Source organism: Cyanistes caeruleus, chromosome 18 (assembly GCF_971803275.1).
Source record: "Cyanistes caeruleus chromosome 18, bCyaCae1.hap1.1, whole genome shotgun sequence".
Classification (NCBI taxonomy): Eukaryota; Metazoa; Chordata; class Aves; order Passeriformes; family Paridae; genus Cyanistes; species Cyanistes caeruleus.
The window spans coordinates 5,722,546-5,749,193 of NC_141718.1; the positions used below are offsets into that span (position 1 = coordinate 5,722,546).

Here is a 26,648-nt window from a genome sequence, read left to right on the forward strand (position 1 = left end):
ATCTCCCTCTAAATTCAAACTCCAGCAAGGGATAAAGTCTTGTGTACACGAAGCTTACATGAGAAAATCTGCAGCTGAGCTCCTGCAACATTTAAGTTCTTAGGAAAATACCCTTTTTGCCAGACAGAGCTTTATTAACCTGCACCAAAGCACCAGGCAGTGCTGACTGGTCAGCTCAGCAGCTGCTTCTGGAACACAGGAACAGGACACTCACTGCCACCATCCAGCCCACAGAAAATGCTCAAGATTAGATCAGCTGAGCACGGCAGCAATCTCCAAACCACGATTAATCCCTGTCAGATGCCAGGGGAAGATCAGCAAGAATACCTTAGGTGGGAGTAGAGATGCCTTGCTTGATATATAGGTGTTCACATGAGCACAGAAATCTCTTCTAGAGCACAAAACCAACCCTCCAACAGCAGCTCCCTTCAATTGTTACCTGTGTTAAGCCAGGGGGAAAAGAAAAAATAAAAGTTGTAAAACTTTTTTTTCCCCACTACAGTGAGAACTTTCTTGTGCAATACCAGTAGTTCACACTTTCAGCCTTTTGCTAATGAAATAATGCTTACTGTGTGCTCAGCCTTCAGTAAGAAGGCTGAAAAATGATAAAATGCTTCTTGACATTTTAGCTGAGACCACAGGGAGGAAGAATAAAGAGTGGAATTTATTGATGCTTCAATTAGAATAAAGTCATTCTTGAATGAGAAAATATTGAAACAGACTGACTAATGAAGTGATCACAAAGGGTCTTTTCAAAGGACCCTAAGTGGAGTCATCCTCATTTGTTTTCTCTTTCCACAGCAGACCCTTAAATGATCTTTGCATATTGTCTACACTAAATCCTGCAGGGTTGCTATTTCATTTTAAAGAAAAAAGCTTTTAGGCTGCAAGGGATTCATTCAGTGAGAGCTATTATGCTTATTGTGGCTTTGCTGCAGAGCCAAGGGATTTACTATATGCTCATTAGATCCTGCTTTTGTTCCAAAACAATCTTTTACGATGCAAATTTCAGCATGCTGATCTACTTAGAATAACACTTTAAAAAAGAAAAAAAAGAAAAAAAAGAGCAGCTATTAAAGTAAAAGCTTCTTCCAAGGCAGGAATACTACAAATTCAGATTAATTACTGATATTTTAGACCAGAAAAACATCTGGTGTCTCAGCTTAAATTCAGCTTTGAACATGGTTAGAAGAAGCCCCAAGAACTCAGTGTTAGGGGCACAAAGCAGTACCAAGGGTGGGCAAACAGAGATTAGAGGCCACGTTATGAAGCCATCAGAGATGAGGTACATTTGTCACTTGGCTCCTTGGTGGCTGAAGCACAAAAGGTTCAATTTGTTCAAGCCTTGGCACCTGAGGCATGCAGGCAGCAGAGAATCCTCTCCAGCAGAGAAGTTCACTCAGCAGGACCCCTAAGGAAGATACACAAGATGAGAGCTGGGAGTTCTGCTCCATAATGATCTCCAGGGCTGTGCTGACACAAAATAAAGGAAAGGAAGCGGGGCATAAATGGCAAAAAAGGCAGAAGTGAGGAAACCCACTGTCCTCATGATGGATGCTTGGCACTCAGGGAGCTGTGGCAGTTTCCATCTCTTGCTAGTGCTCTTTAAACTCCACTGCAGAAGTACTGAGGATGAGGGGGACACTCCTGTTTTTTAAAGCATTAATTCCAAATTGTTCCTCCTCTGTGACCTTCCTGAAGGAGCGGTTGTACGAACACAGAACGATGAATATTATCATCCAGGAGATCTACCTGATAGCTCATCCTTAATAGTTCTATAAATCTTGTGAAGTCTTAGTGCTTCAGGTGTGCAGCAGAGATAATCCTGCTGTAAGGAATTGTGTGAACTCATCCCTCACATGCACAGAGCCCAGCCAGCCTAGTGACACCACATTAAAGCATTCTCTCCTGTGCCCTAAACAGCAGAACTCAAATTGGAGCTGGAATTTACACTGAAAACTGATCTCTAGGAGGAAAGTTAATGAAATATCTGAGGTGAGCAATAAGAAAAAGATCGGTTTGCCAGCACAAATACTAGCAAATCATTACAGTAATTCCAGGCAGCCCTTCCCACACTCCCATTCTAAATTAGATCAGCAAACTAAACATGCAATTTATACTTAAAAACTCACAAATCATCACCTGCTTATAATGGACAAGTCCAGCTGGAGCACCTGCTCACTAAAACAACACATGATTCCTGAATTCAGCTGCTGTCCTGTTTTACACAGAAACTGCCAAATCCCTAATAAACATTAGATGCAGATGTGTGTGAGCATGGCTTTCACCAGGAATGCTTATTTACATGGGATGACAAACCCATAATTAATCTTTTCCTTCCAGGGCTATGAGAAAGTGCCAGAGGAGGGGCAATGACCATAAATGACTGGAACAGGATATTTGAAACACATCTGAAATGTGAAAAATGCCTCTGCCTTCACTGCACTCTCAGCCAGGCACCACCAGCCTTGGCAGCTACCTGAGCTGCAGAAAGAACATGAAAAAAAGCAAAAAACCCCTCTGGTGAGTTTGTTACAACATGCTTTGACTTTCCTTTTCTGACTATCAGACAGCAGATGTCTGGAACAGTTTTTGGATACCTCAGAGAAAACTCAAAATGGCAGAGAAAAGGAACTTTTAGAAAAGAAAGTGCCATTATGTCCTAGTGAGTCACTCTGCTTAAATGCTTTATTACTGCTATTAATGGACAGATATTAACATTAACCATAGGCTGTGAAATGACTGACAAACTAAGCTATTTTGTACATCACCTAAAGAGCTGGTAAGGGGATGCAATTTGGGTAAAACACAAAAGAAAAAGGCTGTTTGTGATTTTGATGGACAGCTCCCTAAAGAATCTCCAGATTCCAGGACTGCAAAGTAGGCTGTCACATTTATAGATCTGCTGCCTCTCGAGGGAAATTCAAAGTGAGATATATCACCAGACACAGCCTTTTACTGGTTCTTTTAATTCCATTTCTTCAAGACCACTTACTCCCGTTTACAAAGATTTAGATTAGGGTTTGCTTTAGTTGACAAATTGTTTTGTTTGGTGGATTTTATTTTTGGTTGTTTGTTGTATTGTATAATGAAACCAACAGAAGTTTATCAATGGTGCCATATAAAAGACTTTGCTAGGCATGTTTTTATTCTTTAAGTTACCACATTCCATCTAGCATAAGGATGTAAAAATACACACACACACATTTGGCAGTATTTTTCCCAAGAGCTGGAAGTGTCCTCACAATTGAACTCTGCAAATATTAGCTTCAGCTTATTGGGAAGATAGTGTCCCATATTATAAAAGTGCTGAGCAAACAAGGGATGTTCTTTGTTTGCAAGAGATTTCTAGAAGTTAAATATATAGAGATACAGATATGGTTTCAAACTGAACCAAAATTGTGCTTGACATTTCAAGGTGTTTGACAACTCAAAGTATGGAATTAAAATTCATTTCAAATCCAGCAAAATATTTTGTTTCAACAACATCTGAAAATAACCTTTTTTGAGGATGCACTATAATGGCTTCTCCTTTCTCAACACATGCATTTCAATATACTTCTTTGCCAAATCTATATTCTTTCTCAGATAAATTATTTGGCAAATTAATTTCCCATTATAGACAAAAAGATCATTAGTTGATAACAAAGAAGGCATTAACATTTACCTTTTGCCTTTTCACAGCTTCCCTAATTAAGTCATCCATCACCATTCTTCACTTGTATCAGCACAAAACTTACCTTAAAAGCATGTCAGATGTGACCAGAAAAATCCTGCATTAGAATAAATACAGAGCTTTCATAGTGACTCACAGCATCTTATTGTTCCCAGACAGTGCCTGTACTTTTAATTCAGAATATACACTTCAACCTCAGCTTGGCTAAAATAAATAAATAAAAACAGTCCCTCTCTTACTCCAGTAATTTTTTTTGTTTCTGTAGAATGGCAGTAATCATTAAATGCTACTTTGCTTCATTAAAGCCTGAATTTCCAAGAACTGAAAGACACAGTGCCACAGGGTTAAGTAATTCTTTCATCACATGGCTGATGTGTTTTATCCCTGCTGGGTCACAAGTGCTCTTCATTTACTGAGCTCCAGGTGTCACCCAACTATTTATTTATGGAGCCTTTGTTGTAAACATCCTGGGCTGCCAAAGAAATAATCAAAAGTGTTTCCTATTCAACCTAAATACAATTCTGTCACAAAAAATAAGGTTTTCTGGTAAAATGGGATGGATGATAAAAAACAACCAAACCAACAAAACAATTACAGGGGCTGCATTGCTTTGCCCATCATCTACAAGAAAATCTGAAAAAAATATAGCTTTACATCATTTTTATGAAGGTACTTTTCTGGACTTGCAGTTCATTTAATTTTGCCCTGGAGCACGTTTGCTGTGAGTAACATGGAATACAAGCCACTTGTCTGTCCTCTTGTCTCTAAATAATCCCTTTCCATCTTCTCTCAGAGTCAGGCTGTCACAAGCAGCTAATACCTCTACAGAGATAAAATAAGACAAAAGCAATAACCACAGTCCAGGCCCCCAGGGATTTCTTCACTAGCTCTAACTACAGTGTCCACTCCATCAAAATCCTGCCTTGTTGCCTTGTGTCAATGTTTACATGCTCTGCTGCTTCTACTGCTCTCGTTTTCGGAGGGATTCCAGCCTTATCACCTGCTCTGTCAGCTGATGGCAACAACTATTTCCTTTCCTCATTTCCCCTGAATCTGTCACCTGCTGCCAACCTGCTCAGGTAACAGCTTCTTCTCTATGATTGAACTATGCTGAGCAATTCCATTTTTACATGAAGGATGCTGTGTTTGAAGGAATAATTTGAGTACCCTGTAGCACAGCAGCAGAAAAGGCTTTGTGGCTTCTTGTGTCCCATTGCTCAGACTAAACTGGAGGTTGGTTGGTTTATTTTGGCTGGGCCAAGTAAAGACCTGATCCCAGAGGTGTTTGTGCCAATCCTGGTTCATTCCCCTGCCTTCCATATTCCCTCATCCCTGCTGCTTGAGCTGGTTGTGCAAATGCTCCATAAATTGCAAAAATTATAATTCAAGATGATATAGTCTAGTTTAAACAAATAATAAGATATTACATCATTTTGACAGATTTGGGAAGGGTAAGCAAGCAGCTGAGGTTTGAACAAATGGCAATCTCTTCTTCAGAATGAAGATAAAAAGGACAAAATATTTCTGGTTGCTGGAAACAAAACGCCCCACTATAATTTATGGACATGTTAAAGGGTAAATTTCTGGTTTTTAAAAGAGGAGTACTGTGGCTGTTAATGTGGCAGCAGTTATGGAAGCCTCATTTACATCCAGATGCATTTTGAAATATCAGGAGCATTTCATCCTCTGAAACATGGACATGGGCAGAAAGAAATATTTCCTCCCATCTGCCGTAGGAAAAAAAATGAATATACAAAAATAGAATGTCCTAAAAAAGTCAAACCTGAACCTACAGCAGAGCTAGCAAAAATGAACTCAAGTTTCACAATTTTTGGAAATCTTTAGCTAAAAATTTTTCCTAGCACAGCCAGCTGTGGTGAATCTCTGGGCTCTGCATGGAACAGGCAGAGAGCTGTTATTCATTAGCAGATCTCTGCAGGATTTCTGGCTAGAAAACATCAGTTCTGCTCAGTATTTCAAAACTGGTGTTCAGCTCAGTCTTTCTCACCTTTCTTATTTTGAAGAGAAATCCCCCTTGGTGCCTGACAGGAGCTGAGAAGCACAGGCAGCCCCAGGTGAGCCAGGCCAGGGCCCCAGTGAATTTCCCAGCCTTTCCATGAGTTTCCAGGGTCCCCAGAGCTGCTCATGGAGCATCCAAAGTGGCAGCCAGGCAGCATCAGAAAGCTCTGAAGGTGAATCTGTCCCATGTCTGCACTTGTCAAAGGGCTCAAACTCATTCAAACCTGTTCAAACAGACCAAGAAAAAGTCCTCATCTTCCTCTGACAAACTAAGTGTACTTCACTAGTGTTCCTCCTAAATAGCAGAAGTGTATTTTTCAACCTCAAAAAAGTGCAATGGAGTGAGATATAAAAAGCCCAATCTATTTTCTGAGAGAAGTCCAGCAGACAGTTTAATAAGCGGCTGCATGGAAAGAAATTCCTGGTTGCAGCTCTTTAATGTAGCAGAAGAAGACATAACGAAATCTAATAATTGCTAGATCATACTAGAGAAATTCTGACTTCAGAATAAAGTGGAGCTTTTTAAACAACAAAGATAATTAAACATTGAACAGCTTGCTGACCCACTATGGAAAATTCTCTACTACTTTGAGGGTTTTTGCAGCAGATCAGGCATCTTCTAAAACCTACCAAAAACTCAGACAGAAATGATGGGGCTCTCTGTGTAAGCTGTTGGGTCAGGATCATGGCCCTTTGTTAGCCAGTTTAATTAAAGAAGCCTGATGGAAGTTGGGGAATTTGACCTTGTACATCAAATTGACAGAGTATTAGGGAGGAAGAAAATACCACAGTACAAAAGAAAGTCCATCAATTGGCAAACTTTACTTCTCCAATGTTTATAAATTATATAAAACTTTTATGTATTAAAAATTAATCAGGCAAGCTTCCTAGGCTAGGCTAAATTCAGCCTAATGATCCTTTGAAGTAGAATTAGAATTTCCTCAAACAATATATCTTTCCTCAAATCTCTCACACTAAAATTACTGTAGTTACAGGGCAGGAGATACAGGTGGAGATTAACAACTCCTTCACGAGCTGAAAAATAATGAATGCACAGTGCATCAGTTTCTGGTAATCCAAGATACAAAAGAATGTCTTCCCCTGCTTGTCATGGCTAAGCTTGTGCAGCAAACCAGGAGTTATCAAGCAGAACACACTTACTGCACTTGTGAGCAGTACAGACATGGTTTTACATTAATAAACTCAAGAGTAGGCAGCAAGTAACAGCTATTACTAAACAGGACTAACCATGGCCAGGACTGAGCATGAGGTGTGACAACATCTCAGAAGAAAATGTTCTGTAAATGAAGTACAAAGTGGAAAGTTTATTTTGAAGCTGGCCCTCAGGACAGAAGTTGTATGTTGCTCGGTTAAAACAAAAGTAAAAAAAAGCTAGCAGCAGAGTTACTGGGAAGAGGGCAGGTGCAGTGAGGGGCTCCCAAAACCACCCTCTTCACCCTGGAGAGCAAAGCCACCTCTCCCAGCCTCCCAGGGTGACTGCACAGGACCCCCAGGGACTTTGAGATATCTCTTCAGGGCAGTCCCAAGGCACGTGTCAGGACTTTCCCTGTATCCCTGGGTGGATTATCTCAACCTGGGCCTTACTTCCAAACTGCTCTCCATTTTTAACCATTAGATTGCACTTTGCCTTTTTCTGCCCACATAGAAAAATGTGTGAAGAGAAATTTCTTATGTCCCTTGAGATCATTAGGAAATCCCTTCCTGCCTTGGCTGCTGCTGCAGAATGGCCTTACTGAGGGCAGGAAAGCAATCTGCAATTGCCAGTAGTTCCAGATCCAGCCAAGCACTTGACTGCTTGCCTAACTGCACAGCTCTGTGCTATTCCATTGACTAGAGCAGGACCACTCACACAGTTAAAATTAAATGCCTAGTTAAGTGCCTTGTAGGTTTTTGGCTTGTTAACAATTCACTGCCAATACCTCAACCTTCTTAGGCTGTCGTTCCTTCTCACTGCAGTGCTCCTCTGGAGTTTAAAAGCTGCTTTTAACTCCAAGTTGAACAAGTAAATGTGCTCCTGAAAACACCCCTGAGAAGATCTACTGAAGAACCTGCTATCTTTCCAACTTATGTAATTTTTTATAACAGATCTGTACATCACACATCTCATTAGCAGTCATCTCCTCAGGCAGTACATACAGTGTGGGTGGGTTTTCCTTTTTTTGATTTACCTAGGAAGTCTTGCTGTCTCTAATTTTCCATGAATCTCATGAATTGCCACTGAAATCTTTATAGCTACAGTAGCCTGGCATGTAATGTTCTAAACCAATTTTATACCCAATAAAACAATTTAATACCTAATAAACTTTATGAAGAAAACTGCACATTTCTAAGTAGTGCCTCCTGCTAATGAAATCAAGCCAAAGATGCTTGAGGGAGAAAAGCTCCCTGTCTGTGGGTAGGAGCTTTGGGAGTGTGCTGACACTTAGGGACCTCACAAACCAATCTGATTGCCCAGCCAAATTCAGCAGAGCTGTACCAATGGGTTCATCAGTGAGGAATCACTAATTCTTGTCACAACAGGCAAAATCCCCTGCAGTGTTTTACTGCAGGTTTGCAGGGAGAGTCAAAATGCACCAGTGAGGGGGCAAGGAGAGCTCCTGTCCCAATGGCAAGTTGATTTTGGGTGAACTTCCCAAAGAACTTGGCTTCCCCAGATCAGCAAGGCTGGAAAAAACACAAAAACAGTTTCTCACCTTTCTAGTTCAGCTAAAGCCTCAAAGAGCTGGTATGTGAAAAATGAGAGTTAATCCTGCAAGAACTTTCTGGAGCACTCACATGTTGACTACCAAAATTCTGGGAAGAGATGATTTTTGGGTTTCATTTAAACTGTGAATAGCAGACGTAACCTCATGATGAAATTGGCGTTCTTGAAAACAGAACTTCACTCGGGAGAACAGCCTCATCATTTTGCTCCATAGAGCAGCATGTAACAGATCTAATCAAATAATTGTAATATTCTTCAGCCAGAAAAAAGGGTAAGAAAGAAAAACTGTGTGTAAAGGAAAAGAGGATGGGTCACAATAGCAGCAATGACTTATGAGGGTTATTTCTCAGATCTGAAAGCCCAATAACTCACAAGTACCTTATCCATAAGTGAATTATATGAACCTTTTGTGCAAGTAAAATTTTCCATCATGTACCTAGTCTGATGCACTGTAACAATTTGTCTCTTTTCACAAAATCATAAGGAATATTTCCCAGAGAACATGAAAAGCCACAGAGGGCAAAAAGCTTCCTTGCCTGAGAAAATGCTCACACCTCGATCATCACCACTGCTCTACATTTAAAGCTGCCTCAGTTCTCTCCTTTTGGTGCTCTCTGGGAGGTGTGCCCATCATTGACATACAGCCTGTATCCTCTGTTTACTTCTCTTTTTTCCTCTGGCACTAAGTCTAAACTGTACTTTCAGTGTGGCTGCTGTCAATTTGCATTGACTCATTGACCGTGGTGAAGTTTCTCTGCATCTACAGCAGCCTAAAGGCAGCAGCTGGCCATAAGAACAGCTTTTGCAACCCTCTCCTGTCACCTGATTCGTTGTCACAACTGCATCTGGGAATTCTCTGTGATCTCAAATTAACTAATGATTAAAATAATAAAATAAAAAGAGCCAGCTGATAACAAATCCAGTGGAATATTTCTGCAATTTGCCTTCTGGACCTCTCGGAGCTGTCTGGATGCTGTGCTCAGCTATGTAGTGAGAGGCTTCATGTTTCTAGATTTACCTTAGGTAAATCTACACTATTTTTATCTTATGGAGAAGCACTGTAGAGGGTGATCATGTGCTTTCAGGGAAACAGTACAGATAATAGACTTGAACTTCATTTCTCAGTTTCTCAGCTGACACTCCCAGGGTTTGAAGAGAAAGTCCTCGATGTCATAATGACTGTAGAGAAGTAGGGACCTCTGAGGGACCTCATTCTGGACAGAAAACTCCAATTCTAACCTCTGACTGCTTCAAAGGCTAATTCAAAACAGTAGTCCATGTGATCTAAACCAAACTGGAAAATGCCTGGTTCTTCACTCCAGCTCTGGATACTACAACTTGAAGAAACCAATTTGTGGCCCTGAGGAGCTCAGTCTAAACTAAATAGCAGAAGTCTGTTCTTTATACTCTGGTAATAAAATTTGCACGTTCCCTCCTGTCCATCTTCTGCTCCATCATCCATTTCTTCATTTGGCAAAGAAAAATGAAGAAACAGATGGGTGCACAGCCTTAAACACATGCACAGTTTTAAGCATTTTCCCTGGCCTGAGTGGGAAGTTAAAACTGTGCTCACAAACCTCTATTATACAGGAATGGAATGAAATCTGCCCTGGGTGCTCTTGCATCTTTGTGAGACGGATCTCTGTAATCATCTTCCACTTAATCAAAACACAACACAGAAGAGCTGTGATTACACAATTTCAGATGACAACTAACAGTCCTCATAGTTTGTTTTGATGAATTCTGAGTTCACTATGTAGATAACATGGTTAATTTGTTATTCAGATATGGCATTTAATCACTGAAGGACATTCCGAGTCTGACCAGGAAAAAAAACCCCAAACAACTCAACAACCAAAGGAACAGTAATCAAGCAATATTTGCTAAATGTGATGTGTTTTGAACAATTTTGTTTAAAGTCTTGAGCTTAGCAAAAGTAGGCTAAGCTAGAAAAAAATATACAAATCAACAAATGGAAACCCCCTTTCCCCCCAGTCCTGCCTTGTTTCGTTTCTCTGATATTTCACATTTGCAAGTTGCTGCACAGGAGGCAGATTTTTTTTTTTTCTTAAATTACAGTCGTTTTGTATTCTGAACAAATTCACTTGCTCAGCAAGAGAAATGACATTAAACTGCTGACAAAATGTACAAAGCAGGGCTGGTTTCAGATATTCATGCTTTAGACTGTGTCAAAAGCACTGCAAACATTAATATCAAACCATGACTCCCTCTAATAGAAACTATGAAAGAAGCCAAAATAAAGTGTGTTTTCTAAAGCAAGAAGCTGAAAAAACATGTCTTGGCATGATAAAGGGACTGTGGAAAATTCAGGTACTGATTTCATGGGTATTAACTGTGCATAATATACCTATGTAAGAAGGCAGCATAACCTTGTGGGTAGGGCATTTCTGTAAGCCTGAGAAGCAGAGCTGGCTGGAATCCTTGGTTCTGCCAAAAGCAGAGTTTTCAAGACACCCCACACCTCAGTGTTCCCCATGTAAAGGGCAGATAATAAAATTGCCTTCTGTTGAAGACACAGGAGCATCAGAAGCTGAAAAAAATACACAGCAATTAAAAGACCCTGAGGTGAGGTTTTTTAAAAAAAAAAAAGTTGTTGGAGTTTTAAAACACTGATGATTTGCTCACACATATTTAGGCAGGATTTTCTGTGTTGACTTAGAGTGAGGGTCCTCCAGATACCCCTGATCATTGGTGTGCCTTGGTTTGCATATGGCAGATCTGGGGCTCCTCAAAGTCAACAAATGCATCTCTATTTAGCCACCAGAAATAATATCCCAAGTTAGGAACAGCCAGAAGATGCTGACTGAGCACGGTGGATCCCCTTTGTGCTACTCCCTACTTCAGCACACATCACTCCTGTTAGGTGGATCATCACCAGAGGAAGGGCACGTGCCATTAAACAGAATTGTTCCCTAAATGAAGTGTCATTGTGAAATGGTTACTACTCCCAGCAATTTGATCAAGACACATATTAGGACAAACCAGTATTTTATGTCTGCAATGGATGATATCTACACCAAGAATGAAGTAAACTGTTCTTCTTTAAGTGTTTGACCTTTAAAGGCAGCAATTTAAACCATTTACACATGCTTATATGCAGTGAACATTTCAGTGTGTACAGCTTTCATCATTTTCAGCCACAGAATAGGTCCTGTCCGTACAAAGGTTAGCACCAGGGTGATCCTCTGCTTTCTTCAGTGTTTCCCTAAGCAAAACTAAAAGTGGCATCAGGTATTAGGAGAGCAAAACTTGACTCTCAAGTAGGTCCAGAAGAGGAAATTCAGTGAAGCTTGAAGGAGAAATTACTTAGTCTCCAGCTCCCCTTGCCTTTTTACAAGCCTGAAAAGAACCAAAGCATTTACACCCTGCCTGGTGGTCCTGTGGGTAATTTTAGCACCTGGGGTAGGTTTGAGCACTCACAGTTTGCTCCAAGTTGTATTAGCCTGGCCCATCTGTTGGTGTGGAAAATGTACCTGCAAACACAGAAGCACTGGAAGTGCTGGGCTGTGCCATTAGTGAGGTGATTAGTGGCACTGGCACACTGGCAGGCAACTCTTGCACTCAGAAAAACAAAATACATTTTCATCAGCTGAAATACAGAAACTGAACCTATAAACATAAAGCATCTGCTTTGTGAAAGTGAAAGAAAAGAGGAGAAAAACCGAGAGAAGCATCACGGCTTTAAAATGATAAAAGCCCTTCTAAGAACATTGTAATTGCTGAAACGTCTGCAGCATCATTTGTCAGCTATGAAATTTTAAGGTGAGGATCTGAAGGTACTGAAGATGGAGTATGGACACGACACCACTCTATTTTTTGCTATCTGAAAGCCTTGCAGTGCTTTTAGCACAAGAAAAGATGGATGTGGAGATCCCATTTGTGCCAGCCACGTTCTGGGCACTGACAGGCAGCAGTCAGGAACCTGCAGAGTGCAATTAACAAGCACAAGAGTGACAGCCTTGGACATCAGACCACATGTCAGGAACCAGCCTGCTCAAACCTCAGTCACAGGGACACCAGCACTTCCCACCAAAGTGCTTTTTTCTCCCATAACCACTTTAGTCCTGCCACACCATGGAACTGATCCTTCTACCAGCTGCTTTTCAAAACTCAGCTAAACATGCAATGGATTCAGGAAAACAAGATCTGATATTCCTGTTTACACTCTTTAAAAGCAGCCCAGGGCTGTAAAATCTTGCAGGAAACATCACTCTCATTTTCTTCAGCTGAATGATACAAAACAAATTTCACTCCTGCTGTAAAATGATGCTTAGTGATGTTACAACCACAAGGTTTAGGGATAGAAAAAACTGTGCTCAAAAACTTCCCCCTCTTTCTATGCACGTATGTCAACTAATAAAACACATTCTTCTCTGTGGTTTCAGCTATTAAATACATGACTCCCTGTCTGCTTTAATGTGACTGTTTCCTTCTCCCACACCAGTACTTTGGAAATCCTGTCTTGGACCCACAGACCTTTGTAGCTGGCACTTAGAAACAAAGATCCCACAAAATACCCTCTCTTTTCATCCAGTCACACATCTTGGTATTACAAGGTTCCATCACAATGGTAACAGAGACATAAATACCAGGAGTGGGAATCCAAGCTCTTGGCTCAGCCAAGTGCACAATAAAGACACCACAGAAGAATTTAAACAAAAACTGTGGCTGAAAATCCTAGGAACAGTCCAACTTTCTTATTGTTCTGATTTAACCTGAAGGATGCCTCAAAACAGAAGAGTGGCAAACTCCACAAGGAATGGCTGCAGCAATGTGAATATTTAGCTGCCTGAAAAAAAAATAAAAAAAATAAATGTTTTAAATAAAATAGAGCAAGAAATAGCTATTTGGAGAAAATTGTCACAACCTTACAAGACTTTTGTCTGACTGAATTCAAAACACAGCCCTATCTACTGAAAGACTATGGTACCAAAAAATCCAGCTTTTGTGAAAGTCTTCAGAAGACAAATCTGATTGACTTGTCAGCAGCTCCTTACTGTCCAATAGCATCTGATATGAGAATCAAATATTAATAACTTTGTTTCTCAGGAATTCTTCTGTAACATAAAGAGGTGTCTCTCATGAACCTGTTGCTTAAAATGATTGTGGTTTTTCATCTTAGATGAGCTCTGAAAGCCAGCACCACTAAATAAGAGGGGAGCAGCTTTTGCAACTCCTTCAAGCCATTCAGAAGAAACAAAGCAGAGGCAGCATTTGGTGATTTGAGTCACTGAAAAGCACAAGCTCTAATTGTTCTGCTTTTTAGGAGGTGCATTGGTTCACACCATCACTCCTGGCAGTACAGCATCACACGAGGGCATCATTGCACTGTAAACACACTGAAAGGAAACCAGCTCCTGCCTCAAAGTGCTCACTGCCCTCTCAGACAAATGGAGAAAGCAGATGAAACAAAGGCAGGAACTTCCCTAAAAGCTCAGTTTTCATCTAAGGAAAGAGCCAGCCATGGAGATGGTGCACCTATTTAATAGCACTTCCCAATCATTTCTTCCTCCCTCCCAGTCAGCATCCCCTTCCTTACTGTTATTCATTTTCAGTGGAGGACCATGGTGGTTTGAGCAGCTCCCTGCTGCTTTCTCACAGATTTCTTTGTGGTGTCTTTGTGAAAATCAATGTACAACACTTTTGAAATGTCACTGTTTGGTCTGAGGCACTCATTTTTGCAGGCTAAGACAGACAGGATACCTCCCAGCCCACCTGCATTCATCTTCTGCAGCAAAACCCTTCAGCATGTGCTTAACTTCACTCAGTTCCTGGTGACATCAAGGGCACTTGCACAAATGCTTCACTGATGGCAAAGCCCCAGACATGCAGTAAAAATTTGGGTCTGCTCAAATGCCTGGCTGGTGCACATCCCAAAGCTTCTCCAAGCTATTTAATGAAAAATCAACATAAACACAGACCACTGTGTTCTCCTACCCACTAAATCAGGTTAGAAAATTTTAATATAATCTTTTTTTTTTTTCCCCTGTTCTTATTTTTATACGTGAATCCTGTTCTTACTACATGTGAACCATCAAGCAGACAAACAGGCTACAGGTTCTCTGACACACCATTTAAATTTTGGGAGGACGTTTCCTTGTCAGTCATTAAAATAACATGGTGGTTACACATATTTTGATACAAAATTTTAAAATCACAAAAGCACATGTATAATTTTAGGATATGGTTTACATATGTATATATATATTTGGGATAGATATATACACACTCCTGGTATCTTTCCACAAAGTGATTTTGCTTGAGGGAAAAGGCCCCAGTACTAAGTTCCAGATCGTTCCAATTGAAGAAACACTTCAGCAAAAGTAACACCACAAGTATGAAATTAAGTTTGAGGTGTGCTACAGTACTGTAAGCTCCCTGCAGAGAGGATCTGACAGAACTGCAGCAAAAGTGTTACCAGGAAAATTTTCAAGTGGAAATTCAGTAGGATTTGGACATCCAGGTCCTCAAACATCCTCTGGAAAATTTCACCCTTTTTATTGATCATTCCTCAAATCAGATGCACACCTAGATTTATAAAGAACCAGAAATAGAAGAAATAGAGATGTGCTTGGGAAGGGGGAGAAAAAGGGAAAGGCACTAACCTGCAAGCCAAAACAATATTTAATATTACAATTACTTAATTGCTTCCACCCCACTAGATTTTTTGGGTTAGCAATCAAGTCAGAAGGATTTACATTATCAGAGGACCCAGCCCTCATTTTTCTTCTGAATTGTCTCTATTGGCTGCATGTCAAAATAAATATATCTTGGGCATTTGACAGGGCAAAGAGCCAAGACTGCAGGTTCATGGAATTATTTTTTTTGTTTGTGATTTGTTTGTTAGTTTTCTTAAGCTACTTTTGGAAAGGTTTAGTGGCATTTATCTACTGCAAGCAAGTGGGCAGGGCTTACAAGAGAAGCTTTGTTCAGCAGGCTTTGGTGTCAGGGAGGCTTGCTGCCTTATTTGAGTACCTCTCCTTTGTGTAAGGGATTTGTTATTTGTTTGTTGTCAAGATGCCTCTGGGCATTAGACCCCACTTCTTATAAAGAGATTATTTTTCTATTATTTTTCACACTGCTCCCCTTCAGCAGTTTCTGTAATACTCGAGGATGTTCCAACAGGCAGACAGATAATGCAGGGACACTGAAAGAATTTAACATTGTGCCTTCAGATTTTCTTTCCTGACATCATTTTCTTTTGAAGTGGCTTCTCAGTCCCCAGATACTGACTCCCCTTTCCTTGCCCTCTCTTAATTCCTGCTTGATCTCTAATACAATTTTTTAAGTGCTGCAGCTTTACTTGTGTCCACATGGCCCCATACTACTATTAGCAGACCCTGCAAAATAAAGAAGCCTACCCCTTCTGGCAAAGTTGACCCTGGAAAATGAAAAGCCTCTTGGCATGTTGATGGAAGTCATAAGGACTTTATTTTCTCCAGAACAGCTCATTTTCTTCTTGAGCCACTTACCTGAGCACTGACCCAGTTTCAGCAGCCAGGTCCAATTCCTGTGCTGGATCACATTGCCCTTCACAGAACCCAGTGAGTCTGGTCTTTAAAATGGGACAGAGAGGTCACTCTGCACAGGAGACTTAATTTGGCAATAGAACCCCAAGTCAGCAATATTAGGGTAATCTCAAGGCAAGAGTATGGGGATGAACAGGCAGACAGGAGAAAAATTAATATTACAAGGTCCTATTTCACATCTCAGCAGGCACAAGGTATGAACTTGACAGGTTTGTCCTCTGAGCAGCTGAAGGAGCGAATCCCATGCATGAAGCAGGAGTTCCAATGGCAGAAGGCATTTGCAAGCTGTCAAAAAAACCCCAGCACTAAATTCAAGCTGTTCTGATTCACTGGTACATGACTATAGAAATAGCGAGTCTGGCACCTTTCAGCTTTCTTCAGGATTGCAGCTTTAAAAAGATGATGTCTGGAAAAACATCAACAGCTTTCAGCTTGCTAAGGCAGAAACATTTCACACAAGGCTTTTTAACACATTTGAGAAATAAATAAAATTTAAGTGCTACATGCCTCTGGATCCAGTACAGCCTCCTGGTTTATACCCTGAACTGGTGTGGACTGGCATCTGATAACCAATTTCAAGGAAACCACACTCATCTGTCAACTGAGAATTGGACATAACCCCTTTATCACTGGCCATAACCAAGTTTTAGGACATATCTCAGAAGTTAAAGAAAATGCAATATCAGCAGGTTTACGCAGGGCAGATAAATAAAGGCCTAAGGGAAGTGATGGGAAATAACTTGCACAAAGGGGTAGTTGAGGTACATGAAAAAGAAACATTAGATTGCTCCACAAAAATCAGACAGTAACATTGTTCAAAAAGAAAGTTATCTAGAGATACTAAATCTAGTGATGAATGTGCTGATAACTCAATAGTCAGCTTTGTGCCACCACTGTAAATCAGAGGCAATTTTTCAAAAGTCTGAATGTTGTTCTTTCTTAGTCCATCTTCAGCTCAGGGTTCTCAGCTCTAATGGCAAGAACAAAATTTATAGTCCAGAACTTTGAGTTGATTCTTATGCTAGATGGGAATTTGTCTCCAAGAGGTTAGCCTAACATATTTCTTACTCTCACAGATGTTTGAAAGCTTTTAAGGAAGTCTGAGATTGGCAGAAAGCAGAATAAGATATAGCTTGGGACTACGGGAAGAGATAAAAATCAAATTTTAAGCACTTTATAATCTTTGTCATGCAAATTCTTCCTTCTGGAAAGGTTATCTTGTTCTTCACTTCCAGACCAATATTTGAGAGTCCTCATGTATTCGTTTTCATGTCTGATTTCTATCTATTTATCCATGAACAAAAGTCACTGAGCCCAGGGCTCTCCCAGCAGCCCAACATGTGGCCCTAGCACAACAGAAAATCCACTTAAGGGCTCAGTGGTGCAGGACACAACTTAAAACTTTTCCTTTTGATCCAGATACTTTAGGGTTTATCTTTTCAACACAAAGGTAACTAAGACCAGTTAACTGATAGATCTCAAAGTGAATGCGTATAATTGAACAAACACAGTGGGCTACTATGAAATCCCTAAATGAGGCAGAAGTCTCTTCACATGGCAGATCTGGGTTAGCAGTCGAAGGCAACTTTGCACACAGATGTTCCCTTCACACTCTGAATTGATTCACTCTTTCTGAATCAAATCAGCAAGACATTAGTTTCTTTGACATCTTCACTGAAAGGATGTGTCAAATTCTGAAAACACACTGAAATTTGTCACAGACATGTAAGTGAGAGAAGTGATTTAGTCTTCAGTGTTGACATGAATAAGTAGTTCAGTGGCACCCTTTTGAAACACTGAAGTGAAACACTGAACAGTGAAATGCATTTATGTCGGCTGGAGGAGCAATCTAAAGCAATCAGAAACTGGAGTTGGTAAACACAGAGACAAAAGACAAGAAGGAAAACAACCTCACTGAGATGCTTGGAACAAAGGCACAGAAAAGCCTTTCACACTTTGTCAGCCTACTGCACCCCATTCAGTATTTTTTTTTTTTTTAATAAAATTAAACCCTCACAACTCTGCAAACATGCCTCAGCACTGACCATGGCTGCCCAGATGTCCTGACAGCAGCTCACACACCTGACCAGAACAACTGGGCTGGAGCTGCTGTCCCCAGCAGCTGCCTACAAGTGTGTAATGTATCACTGGAAACTCCACCTGCAAGGCAAGGTAACATTAGGCTCTGATTTAGATCTCATCACTGAAATAGATGACATGGACCTGTTTAATAAGCTCATCAGCAGTACATTTGCCATTTGCATGCGACAAGGAAGCGTAAGACACTTGTGATAACCAGCTCTGCTCACATATCTGAATCATTCAATTAGCTTTTTCCCCTTTGTGAAAAAAGAACAGCACAGATGACACAGAACATGCTGAGAAAATCCAGCTGATGACTTTATGGACATCTCACACTGGAAGAAGTGGTAGGTTGAGCACAAGGTTTATGTCACAGCCTGACACTGATATTTCAAGCAACCTTTTCTAACTCACCCATTGCCTTTCTAACCCTCTCTGAACCAGCTGAGTTGCAGCAATGAAGGCTGCCACTGTGTGGTCAGTTTTCTCAGCATTCAGGTAAACACAACACACTTTTTTTTCTTTATTCCCCCTCCTCAAAGGGGAAACAGAGAAGCAAGTTGGATCTTCTTGTTCTAGGGATGACCTGGATGCAGGAACAAATTCAGGCTTCAGGTGAATACCAGCACATCCCACTCTACCTTTGAATGATCAAACCCTAATGATCTGTACACGGAAGGAAGGATGAGACAGAAACACAGGGAGGTGTGAAAAAAGCAGAGAAGAGAGAAGGACTGTAAAAAACCTGATTATTTTTTCTTCTGTATCATAGGGATTATTGAAAGGCACTTTTCAATTGAGAAAAAAAAAAATTACAGAATGAATCAATGTTTGAAATCTGTCCCATTTCAGAAGAGAAAAACAAATGCATATTTTAAATTACATTGATAATGTGTTCTTTCTTATCATCAAATTGATTTTCACAGTATTAAATATCTAATTAAAATACAACCACTGAATTTTTTCTCTGGAGGACTGGGAATCAGGCAGGACAGGAGGGCAGAACTGAGGCTCAAACAGCTACAGCACCACAGCTTTGCATCTGGCCTTAACCCCAAGCAGCTTTCACAGTGTGAATTACTGAGTTATTCTGTCCATGCAGGGCACAGCTAAAATTTGCCCCTCTGTGATAATTTCTCTTCTGGTCCAAGCCCATGAGGCCAACAGACATAGTGCAATAAACAAATGTTAATGTGGCTCATTCTTGCCAGTTAATTAATAGTTCTTCTCAGAAACCATTTAGTAAATTATTTGGATGATGCATAGTGCTTTGAAGGCGTTTTGCAGTTACTAATAACACCATTCTCCCTTCCTGTTCCACAGTTGGTTTTATTAATAGAATCTTTTCATGGACAAGGGCTGATCTGCAAGAATATTCACTAAAATAACACCCAGAAATATGTTCCCTATAGGTTGTTCTGAATCCCTAACCTCTAAGAAGCACAGCTGTTTAGAAAGCCATCAGTTTGCTGGCTGAAGCTGAAGAGAAGGATTACTTTCAGGAACTCAGAGCCTGACATTCCTGGGTGAGAAGGTGCTTGCTGTGACTTTCCTAACTTTCCATAAGACACCAGAGTTCCTAACAAGGAAAAATTCACCTGCTCCATTCCTTATTGAGCTCTACCAAGTCTAATGGGCTCTACTGATTCATTTTCACTTAATTGGCTCTAAGATGCTACCTCATTATTAGTTCAGCTGCAGGCATTCACACCATCTTGGAAAGGTAAATTGGCCCTAAAACCAGGGAATTACTCCTTTAATTAGGTTGGATTGATCAGAAAGGCTACAAAGATCACCTGCATTAACTACAAATCAGCACAGGTACCCTGCCTAGAGTCAGGGAGTGACAAATGACCACAGAAGCTTGGTCTTGTAGCACCCATCAGTGTGAGACCAAGCTGTGGGATGTTCCAGCAAGGCCATCCACCCAAGGGGCCACAGACTGCAGTCAGGCTTAGCTGGAATTTGTTTTTGTAATGAACTGAACCTTCTCAAAGTAGCAGATGCCAGGGGGGAAGGATGCTATATGGATTTCCAATACCAGCCAAACAGCCTCAATCTTGGAGCCAAAATTCTGTCACTCTGATGCTCCGTGCAGTGTCTTGTTTATGGACTTTCATTACTTACTCAGCTTTGTAAACCACTCATTCCAGAGCTCCCCGTGGTATCAGCAACTTATCATCACTTGCCATCAGCTGTTGCATATTATGTACATTAGTAAAGTTCCCCACAGAAACACAGAATAACAGAAGCACTTTGGTTTATTTTCCCAGCAAGAGGAAAAATAAAATCAAGATTTCCACAGAAAGAAGCTCCTGAATATATAAAAGTTAATAACAAGGCACTAAATGTTTCTATGCCAAATGAGAGAGTGGGCAATGAAAAGCTCTTCATTATGTTGGTGCCTGGCTAGCCTGATACACATTCTGGGAGGGATTTTAAAAATTGCCTAGTGCTCCTGTAAGTGTCCTTTTTCAATTACATCCATTTGAAAGTTGCTCAGGTGATCTTAAGGATTCTCCCTTTTTAGCACCCAACCTCTGCCATCAGACAGCTCTCAGTAAGAGCTGAAACATAGTGGGGCACACAGAAGACACTGCTGTTGGGACGGTGCCAAAATGTATTTTAAGAAGATTCCTGTGGCTTTATTAATTTCAAGTTCCACTGAAAAACAGTCTTTAGTTACAATACAGATACCCCTGCTTGCAAAAGCTCATAAAGCAATCTTGGTTGTATGCAAAACATCTGTACTCTGTGTGCCATTATGGCTATAAATCTGTATTATGCTCCTCTGCACACCAGTATTTATCTTTGTTGTTTAGAGCACCTCTGCACACTGGAGAATTCATTAGGAAAACGACACAGTCATGCAGTGTGGCTATAAATTAGTGTTCTGCTGCCTGAAGAAATGCTATTGATTTTGCATGGCACTCCTGGATTTGCATGTTTGCCAGTTAGCTTAACCATAATACCATCACGTATATCAAAAAATAACCTCAAGAGTTGGGCCTGCAGCCCAGCTAAAGGTACATTCTGGCAGAATGTGAAGTCTTCACAGAATGTCAGGGAGGAAAAAGGCCCCAAAACCAATCAATTCAGCGGCTTAGATTTAACCAAGCACAAAAAAAAAGAAGGAAAAAGGGAAAAAAAGGACACTGCTACACCCAGGGCAAAGGAAGGAAGCCCCTGCAGGACTGCTGGGAAAGTGTTAACCAGGAAGACAGGAAAATCCAAGGAGGAACATGTGCTTGCCAGCCTTGGTTTGTGATTGGCATTTCCACCGGTGACAGGGACACCCCGTCTGTCGTCACCCCGCTACGAAAGCCGCGGGTTGGTTTTGACTGGTTGGCAATCAATTATTGCAGGAGAGCCAATTGATCACATAGCATGATTAGCCAGATAATTCGCTTCATATTTCCATTAATGAGCCCAACGGGCATGATTAATTGCCGCAGGGGGTGGAATTTCAGTGTGGCTAGTGGGGAGCTTGCTTTGCAATATTGTGAATCCCATTACTGTTAATGGAAATTTAACAGCCAAATCCCCTGTGGATCACTTAGAAAAAATTACCCCTTAAGGTTAAAGGGGATTTCATTAATATTATTCCAGGGTGCTCTGATTTAAAAGTACTGTAAGTCTTCAGTGTCACAGAGAAATATGCATCCCACTGTTTTTTGCATATCCCTCGTTATTATATCTATCACTTTACTGCTCTAAAATGGAATTTCAAAACACAGCTCAGCCTATTGAAATGTAAGGCATATTAAGGGTAAATTTTATAAAAGTTATTCAAGGAGATTTATCAGCTAAATTCCTATTAATATTAATGGAATTGCCCAGCCACATTGCTAGACACTACTCTGGAAATGAACCCCAACAACAATTTATCAGTTTCCTTCATGCCTACATACAGCAGCACATACACCACATTCCAGCCCAGATTTGGACTGGAAATCTGGATATCACATTGTCACAGCTAATGACATCTAATGCTTCATCTGGCACCAGTCTGAGATGTAGACAGAGTCTTATAAATGACTGTCTGGAGCCAACACATGGATGTCACTTGAAGCTAGCTAAAGGATATGTAGAAAAGTGTTAAATTGTCACTCTGGAGTGCTTTACTGACTGTCAATCACTAAGAAACACCGGTGACAGAGCGCTCCTATTGTTGGGCAGTCAAGTTGATAGAGAGTTTAAGTTCCTCTGAAAAACAAGGCTTATGTTCTCCAGAAGCCAAAGCCCATTAAGACAAACACCCAAAGGAGTCACCTCCCAAATACACATGAAACAAAAGCATAACTTCAAACATTAGTCAGTGTGTCTCAGACTGATGACTCCGACCCTTTAGATTGGATTTGGCCATTTGAATGTCAGCAGTGTTGCAGTGTGTGCATGGGCTCACTCATTTCACCTCCACCATGACCATTCTCTGCAAACACAGCCTTGCATGCAGGCAGCTGTCTGTGCACATCTGTTTGTTAGGGTGGTCAAATCATGTGGCTTTGAACATCCACGGGAACTGCTCCCTAAGACACCCTCCAGTAACATTTTATGGATGCAAACCAATAGAAATCCACAGGTGATTGCTTAAAAACATGAAATAGGTACTTTGATGGTTTGGTTCAAAGTGAGAGAAAAGACTAACTGGATCAAAATTCATAAGCTGGCACAGTTAGTGTCAGCCACAGCTTGATGCCACCACAGCCAAGTCATTGGAAAAACCCCTGACTAGTTTGGGAATACTCATGCACATAAGCTGAAACATCCAAATTAATCAACTAAATCAACCTGTCCATGATATCAAGCAGTAGTTAGCATTAAAACCATCCCTAAAACAATTTGGCTGCCCTGGATATGAAGAGGGATGCACCTAGCCCAAATATCCAGGATTTAATGATACATGGCACTGTAAGGATTTAAAATTTGTTTTCTGTTCCACTTCTACACCCCACGATTGTTTTTGTACTAAAACCCTGTCAATATTATGCAATCTGCTTCTTGTGAAGTGTGGGGCCTCAAGGTCTGTTTTCATCAAGTGGAAGAAAGGCAGCATTGGATTCTCATTAGCATGAGATAATTCTGAGCTACTTTGTCCAACTACCTGAGGGGAACGAGTGGATGAAAAGAAAGAAAGCAGCATTAAAAAAAACAAACCAGCCACACAGAGAAAGAGAGACCAAAGGAGCAGAAGAGTCAATCAGGCAAGAGGTAACAGAGGTATATGGAACACAGCAGACAAACCTCAGAAAGGATTTATTTTCGAGACTTTGAGGGTTTCAGAGACTTCTCCCTGTGCATCTGAGTCTGGGCCTCCTTCAACTCATTAATCAGATTCTATTTACATTCACATCTGTGGTCATTTCCTGAGGTCACTGTTTCAAATTTTTATTTCAAACACATAACACCTCTAGAAGTCTTTACTCCACTGTCTTTCTACCGTCAGAGGGAATATCAAAAGAAAGCTCTATGATCAACAAAGACTAACTTCCCTACAAAACATAAGCCTCTTCTACTTTTCCTCTGAATTAATTTCTGTTCCAACTAGAACATTTCCTTTACATTTCCACTTCATGTCACAGACAGGACACCTGGCTAGTTGTTCTTGCAATTAAAAACACATTTATATTTTTCTACCCTGAGTAATAGGTTTTCCCCTTCTCATCTAGTCTAGGCTTCTCCTATTAGGCAAGAAACTCCTCAAACCTCTAATGCTTCTCTTACTTTGAGCATCCATTGTGAAAGACATTTATGAGCTTTCCTGGGAGTTGCTAAGGTACTTAAGAGGTCTGGTGTCCACAGCAGCACTGAGCTCATAAGTCACTGGCACAGCTAGAGGAGAATGTGGAACATTAAGGCCTGGTGGAGCCGAGCCAGAAAAGGCGGAGGGAGGGTTAGGAGAGTGATGAAATAGAATGAGATACATTGGCAAGAACAGGAGACAGAAGGTGGAGAAAAAGTCTAAAGACTTGCCAGAAAGAAAGAGTTTAAAATTGGGAGAAAAGCTGAACCAAGGTGGGAAAATCGTATGAATTTTCAACACTGCCCTTGGACAGCTCAGGATGATTTGGTCCTGGCCATTTGTCTCACACACTTTAGTGGCTCATCTCCACCATCCCCACAAAACACTTGCTTTGTTGCCAGCTCCATGTGCAAAATGCAAAAGATATCCAAATCCCCAAGACTGCCTTAGAGATGATTTAATGAGTGCTGCTTGCATACCACACCTGCCTGCCAGGGCTGAAAACTGAACAAAGTCAAACATGCACCTCCCTCTGCATCTCATTTTCATGGTTGACAAGCTGGTGCCTGTCACACAACCAGCCTGGTTACATCTACACCTTCCTTAGCCCTTCTTTGGTTCTGTATGTTGAAACACTACCAGGCAGAACTGACAGCAGATCTGTGTTTACCCCAGAGACTGTTGTGAAAGCACCTGGAGACAAACAGGGACGAGGCTGACAGTCAGCCCTTCGCATCTAGACTCTAGAAAAAAAGTCAGTACCCCATGAGGTATGCAGAATGACAAAATTTTGTGTAAAGATCTAAAAAAGCCATCTTAATAAGTGTGAAAATTTGCTGTATTTTCACATAGAAACTGCCTTTGACATGACAGGAAATGTTGCTCGGGTAAGATGGACAACAGGGCTATGCCTAATTAAATCAGGCAGAGGGAATGGAAAGGGAGAGAAAGTAAGTTACAGCATACTGGCACATCACTGCATCTTCCTGAAGAGATACTGAATAGGGATTAATGAGGAAAGGGAAAAATGAACCACGTTTCCCTCAGCAATTATTTTTGCTGTGCTTCCAGCTGGAGACAACCATGAGTAACCTGTACAAATGAGAGCACCTACAATGTGCTCAGGCACAGAATAACACCAGCCTGGCTCTGAATGCAGCTTTCCAAAATCACCTCCCACTTCTGCTGCAGCCCAGAGAACACCTCAGCACAACTCCAGAAGCAAAACACATTGACCCTCAAGTTAAAAATTGGCCTAGGGAGGAGATGGGAAGGAGGAGGCAAGGTGAAATTGGAAAGTTAATGGACTGATTTGGTTTATACCAGGTCTGGTTTAACACAGAGTGCTCTCTGCAGAACACTGAGGGCTTGGCTCTGTGATGTATTATCCACAGCTCCATCCCCTGCAGGGATGGGCCAGGTTCATTCAAGCAGCTGGTATTACCACAGGTAGTTTCCAAACTGACTTTACTGAGACTCCACCTCTTCTCTCAGGAGGTTCCTTGGAAAGATTGGTTTGACACAAAATCAGAGCCATGTCCCACTCTGCTGCCCTGTCCCCAGATCAGAAAAATGATGGCTATTATGAGTGGAAACAGGGAAGCACTTTTGTAGGAATGCAAAAAATATCCTTAATAATCTCTGCAGCCTTTTTGACCGCAGATCGTTCGACTCTTATGAGCAAATCCCTCCACGTTTCATTTGGCATGTGTTCAAGAAGCCCCAGTTCTAGCAATACTAATGCTTCTCTCTTATCTATTTACTTCAACAGCTTTTTTTTCTGTGATTCCTAATTCTGGCACAATCCTTCCCTGGCCCTCAAAATATAATCTTCATTTTCCTCTCTGTCGCTTTGTAAATATTTTTTTTGTCTCTAATACCAGTAATCAGAAAAGCACACATTTTGAGGCTTGGAGACACCTGCCTGCATTGGCTAATCTTCCCAGAGCTCCTCTATGATTCTCAAAATCCTTCTTGCTAGGCAATTTGCTTCTTCCCACTCAGCACCAGGGCTGACCCTCCTTTCTGTCACACACCCCATTTTCTCATCACTTTTCTTAACACCCTCCCTAGCCCTGTGTGTGCAGGCTATCATCCATCTGGTGAAGATCTTGTAATAGGAAAGGCCCTTTCTCTTCCCCAGACTTTTCTGTCTTGATCTCTGTCTACCCCACCTTATTTTTATATTAAAAAAGGTATTTCTATACAAGTAAAAATCCTTTTTTTAGTAACTCCTTCCATTCTAACACTACACATGTATTGAAGATGTATCAGTTCATCAGAGCACCCAAACATTTTGGCACACAAACAACAGACTTGTAATAGTCTATGCTATTGATTATGTGTATTAAAGGGACAATTTATGTACAGAACTGGTGGCTGTACATTTATAGTTCAGACAACGGAGCTATGCAGAACATTCACAATGAAAATCTAAAATCCACTGAATTTAGACCCTTCTGCTTTCATTTTGTAAAATCGATGGGGCAAACCTAAAGTTTCTCTCTTTAATTCTCTTGCTACAAAATATAGCACATCCCTAGCTTTCTGCTTTTGGAGAAAAATGCTTCTGCATTTGAAATTGTGCATTTCAGATTAACTGTACTATGAAGCTCAGTGTCTTGGCATAAATTCAAGTATTTCACAGAAGCCCTTTTGAGGAAGAATGGCCCAAAATGAGCACTAGTCCATGACCTCTACTTAGTTATAAATATGTATACACAGACTTACATACACAAACACACAGATGAGTTATCAAGATGGGGAGACAGAATGTGTGCATGATGCTGCAGAAAGAGGGCATGCTTAATTAAAGGATATCAGTAAAAGAACAAGTCTAAATGTCTGTGACAA

At 40.8% G+C, this 26,648-nt stretch overlaps 1 protein-coding gene across 6 annotated transcripts in view; it reads right to left on the reverse strand.

Moving 5' to 3' along the window:
* GALNT9 (polypeptide N-acetylgalactosaminyltransferase 9) overlaps window positions 1–26,648 on the reverse strand; it is a 410,584-nt gene that overhangs the window by 25,187 nt on the left and 358,749 nt on the right. Inside the window, exon 1 of one of the 6 annotated variants that reach the window (XM_023937471.2) lies at window positions 3,741–4,089. The exons of the other annotated variants lie outside the window; for them this stretch is intronic. The gene's annotated coding sequence lies outside the window, so the exon portion shown is untranslated. Of the gene's footprint in view, window positions 1–3,740; window positions 4,090–26,648 lie in introns of those variants that run through there. 6 annotated transcript variants of the gene reach the window in all.